We start from the raw sequence: 5090 nt of genomic DNA, 5'->3' as shown, positions 1-5090 counted from the left end.
CTTACATGAAAATATTATGTGCCTATTTATTTGCACTTCATTTCATTTTCACTTATTAAAATATTATTAGTAAATAAAGTTGTTTAGATACACATACATGTTGTAAATGTGTTCATTGTTTTTCTGTATGCATGGATGGATGTGTGTGCACAGATTAAGTATGTATATATATGGACACATGGAAGTCAGGAGACAACGTCAGCTGTCACGTGCTGTTTCTGTTTGTTGTGTTGTTGCCATTCACCAGCTGTCTTTATAGATCATCTCTCTGTGTGACCTGTGTCAAGATGGTAGTCCAATGGCTTCTCCTCTCTCTGCCTCTCCAACTCTGGGATTAGACGAGTCAACCACCATACCCTCACCTATTTGACAATAGTGCTTTATTTTACTGAGAAAAAGGTTTCATATAATATAATCTGATTAGAGTTTCCCCTTCCACTGTTACTTCCAGTTCCTCCACACCTCCTACCCCATCTGTTTTGACACCATTTCTTTCTCTTTTTAGAAAAAAAAAGCAGGCTTCTAAGTAATAACAATAAAATAAACAACAAGATAAATGAAAAATAAATGAATGCCAATAGGACAAAACACACAGAAAAAAAGTGCCAAAGCAAAAGTACAACAAACAGAAAGAGAAAAAAAAGGAGTTCCCACAGAGGAATCTAATAAAACACAAAACCAGAAATCCTAATATAGATGCGAAGGATCAGTAAGACTCCATTAAGCTTGTTTTGTGCTGACCATAACTGCATGACATAGAACATACCCTTAAGAGTGGATAGTTTCTCCAGAAAGCCTCCCTTGGAGAAAACTAAATTTTCATTTGCAAAGGGAGAAAGCTTCTCACTTTTACAGAGTATGTGTATCCAATACTTCTGCTCTAGGACCACATTGGGTACAGAACTGGGCAGTCCCTATGCATGCTAACACAGTGTCAGTGTCCACTGTGTTGTGTTAGAAGACCTTTTTCCTTGATGTCCTCCATTGATTCTGACTCTTCTGGTCTTCTTTTTTTGTAATCAGACATTTTGCTTATTTACATTTTAAATGTTATCCCCTTTAACTGTTTCTCTGCAAAAACCCTCTATCCCAATCCCTTTTACCTAGCTTCTATGAGGTTGTTCTGCCAATAACCCATCCACTCCCACCTCCCTTCCCTGGCATTCCACTACACTGGAGCATCAAGCCTTTACAGGACTAAAGGTTTCTCCTTTCATTGATGCCCAACAATGCCATCCCCTGCTATATATGTGGCTGGAGACATAGGTCCCTTCATGTGTACTTTTTGGTTGGTGGTTTAGTCCCTGGGAGCTCTGGGGGGTCTAGTTGGTTGATATTGTTGTTCTTCCAATGGGGTTGAAAACACTTATGGAATGTGTTCACTATTTCCCATGGTAAAAGCAACTCCAATGGCCTCCAGAATCTATATAGCCCCATTAAACATTCTGCTTTTTTCTTGGTAATAGCAGGGACCTGGAAGAGCAATATATCTTCCCCCTTAGAAAGGACATTTCTACATGCCAGAAACCACTGGGCTACTAGAAATTTCACTAGGAAATTTCACAAGGAAGAAAGTATTTGATTTTTGGTTGTAATTATTTTCCAGTTTTCCAATGTGCATGCATTTTATCAACAATTCCCCTAATTTCTGATTACCTCATCCAAGCAGTATACTGTCATCCATAGAGTGAACCAGCATATGATACTATGAGGAAGAGGTAGGTGGTTAAGATCATTTTGGACTAATTTATGATATAGGGCTGGAGAATTAATTTACTTTGAGGTAGAAATGTAAAGATTTGCTCATTGCATTGCCAAATAAAAACAAATTGCTTTTGGTGGGCCTTATGAACAAGTATTTTTAAAAAGCATTTATGAGGTCACTGTCTGCTTACATATATCAGAAGATAATCTGCAATCTGTAATCTGCCCAAGAAAATAAATCAAATCTGTTTCATTATTTACAGCTGGAGTCACTCCCTCACTAAGTTAATCATAGTCAAGAGTCATTTTTGCATGAATGAATGTTTCACCATGGACTTCTCCAGATGTGTTTCATACAGGCCAAATAATATACAATGTTATTTAGGGGTAACAATTACTTCTGCACCTTTTTAGTCCTTGTAACTGGCATTGATTTCTATAATCCCTCTGGGAATGTGATATTGGTTTTGGTTCACTATTTCCCATGGTAAAAGCAACTCCAATGGCCTTCATTTTTTTTCTTTCTAGCCATAATAACTCTTATATAGCAGGTGAAGGAACAAATGTGGGGATTCTGCTGTGAATAAGAATTGCTGAAAAGAGGCTGTGTATGTCTGTGAAAAAATGTTCTGGAAGAAGTTTGTGTTGGCAGAGACTTGTTGACAGACTGCAGTTTCAGATCTATGGAGAGACTGGACTTTTTAGGAACCAATACTCGTTACATTATTTTGCTCCTGGAACAGCCATTCCTTATCTCACACTATACTGGAAATACTACCTCATGATACTAGATAGAAAAACATTTTAGAAGCTATTAATTGAAATTAACATCTCATGTTAATAAATAAATCCTATCAGGCACTATTAATTTCTTCCTTTTCAGGAGTCATCATAGGAGAAGCTAATAACTAGCAGGTGATATTTCTGAAATGACTTTACTTTAGATTGCTATCTATAATGAAGCTCTAGTAGGCAAGCCCCAGAAGAAAATCATTTTTAGAAAAGATTTCTGCTGATAGAGGCGGGCCGCTTCGGCTTCCCTGGCCTGCTCTCTCCACGGCTTCCGGCGCGTTCAGCCGGCCACCATGGGGAAGCAAGACAATCGCGTGGTCTACATGAATCCAATAGCGATGGCTCGGTCAAGGGGTCTGATCCAGTCTTCAGGACCAACAATCCAGGATTATCTGAATCGACCAAGGCCTACCTGGGAGGAGGTAAAGGAGCAGCTGGAGAAGAAGAAGGGCTCCAAGGCTCTGGCTGAGTTTGAAGAAAAAATGAATGAGAATTGGAAGAAAGAACTAGAAAAACATAGAGAAAAATTATTAAGTGGAAATAAGAGCTCATCCAAAAAACGACAGAAAAAGAAAAAAGAAAAGAAGAAATCTGGTAGATATTCATCTTCTTCTTCATCGAGCTCTGATTCTTCCGACAGTTCTTCAGATTCTGAAGATGAGGATAAAAAACAAACAAAAAGAAGGAAGAAAAAGAAGAGCCGTTGCCATAAGTCTCCGGAGACCTCAGCGTCGGATTCCGACTCAGACAGCAAGGATGGTTCAAAAAAGAAAAAGAAGTCAAAGGATGTAACTGAAAGAGAAAAGGACACTAAAGGACTCAGCAAAAAGAGAAAGATGTATGAAGATAAACCATTATCATCTGAGTCACTGTCAGAGTCAGACTGTGGAGAGGTGCAAGCAAAAAAGAAGAAAAGCGGTGAAGAACGAGAGAGAACAACAGACAAAGCCAAAAAGAGAAGGAAGCATAAGAAGCACAGCAAGAAGAAGAAAAAGAAGGCTGCCAGTTCAAGCTCAGACTCGCCGTAGCATCCAGGAAGACCAGGGTCCTTACTGAGTGCAATGTCAAAGGAGCTCTCAACTGTGAAGATGATGACATACTTAGTGACGTGCACGAATTCCCTTGTTTTTAGACTTGTCCTGGACTAGTCAGTACCACTTGGATTCCGCTGTGTGGAGGGCCATGATTGTTGCCTGCTGCTTGAACACCTTTTCCTCTTCCAGTGCTTGGCGACTCTGGGAGATAGTACTTTGCAGTCATGCTAGTGGTTAAGGTATTTGGAATAAAGCTAATATTTTTTGCTAGAAGTACTTAAGAATAAATCAACAGAAACTGAATCTGGATCCATCTTTTAAGATGTAACCAGAAGTAATGAGATGGCTCTAGTAAAAATGTTCAAAGTAGGGATTAGATGAATATTTCAAAATCCTTACTCTGTAGATAAGTATATTTTAATTTTTCCCCATGTATACTTTGATTTACTTGGGGAAGGAGCTTTTAAAGAGGGGGTGGTTTACTATCTTTTTAGCTACCAGAACAGCGTGCCTTTGATCTCACACACCCTACTTTTGTGGACACAGTAGCCATGCTTCCTGGGAGGACAGAGCTGGGCACCATCAGTCCTGCCCCTGACTGAGGTTAATGACATCCGTAGACTTTGGTGTATGCTGCTTTGAATGAACCAGAGATACCCTGCACTTTGCAGCATGAGAAAGCCCCCAAAGCTCTGGAATTTACCTCCACATCAATAATAACTGAATGTTTTTGGGTTACATTGTGTTACGTCATTTGAATTAATTTCGACTACACTTTGGCTTTGGAGAGGGATTGTTTAGTAGACACTGGTACTTTCTGGGCTTGATAGCTCACAATTCTAAAGCGCATGTGCTATACAAGTTTTAACCAGTCAGGAGATTTTTACGTAGCCAGTGATAGATACTTTATGTTTCGTATAAATTTTGTTTCGGCTGCAGTGTTTAGCTTTTAAGTAACTCTTGCTGTCTTAAGTTCATAACTGTTTAATGGCACACTTACAAGATATTTAGCATGTAAAAAGCAGGACTTTGGTTTTTGTTTTTAACGGCTTCATATTGAAGCTGAGACTACCACAAACAAGTTGAGTGGCAGGCCTGGGATGCTGTATCTTGTTACATAAAGCTATTGCCAGAATCTTAATAAACACATGTTTTAAAAAAAAAAAAAAAAAAAGAAAGAAAAGATTCCTGCTATTAATATGTTTTTCCTGGTATTATTTAACCTATATAACAATCACTGTGTCTTAACCCAGCCCTTTTGAGCAGATTTCTGCAGATCAATGAAGTACTGTCTTGTAATGATGCTATATAGACAAATGGATGACTTCTTAATTTTTAATGATGATCTTATAAGAATTTCTAAAATTATTTCAGTATTTATTAAGCTCTTTTATAGTGGGACTGCTATTAGGTCTCATCTGATAGTCAAAGTTGCAATGAAAACGCTGTCAGTCTCCCATGTGTCACCAGTTAATTGCTTTTAGATAATAACCAGACATTCTATGACTCAGAGCACATTCCAAGACGTTGTAAAACCATTAACTAAAGGTCATAAAAAGG

The 5090-nt window shown here is 38.4% G+C and overlaps 1 pseudogene; it reads left to right on the top strand.

The window, feature by feature from the left end:
* The first annotated feature begins 2752 nt into the window (after positions 1-2752).
* On the top strand, positions 2753-4268 carry LOC117720720 (protein FAM133B pseudogene; annotated as a pseudogene).
* Positions 4269-5090: the final 822 nt, after the last annotated feature.

Source organism: Arvicanthis niloticus, chromosome 15, assembly GCF_011762505.2.
Source record: "Arvicanthis niloticus isolate mArvNil1 chromosome 15, mArvNil1.pat.X, whole genome shotgun sequence".
In the NCBI taxonomy this organism is placed as follows: Eukaryota; Metazoa; Chordata; class Mammalia; order Rodentia; family Muridae; genus Arvicanthis; species Arvicanthis niloticus.
Note: the sequence above shows the minus strand (reverse complement) of the source record. Positions and strands in the feature narration are given on the sequence as shown.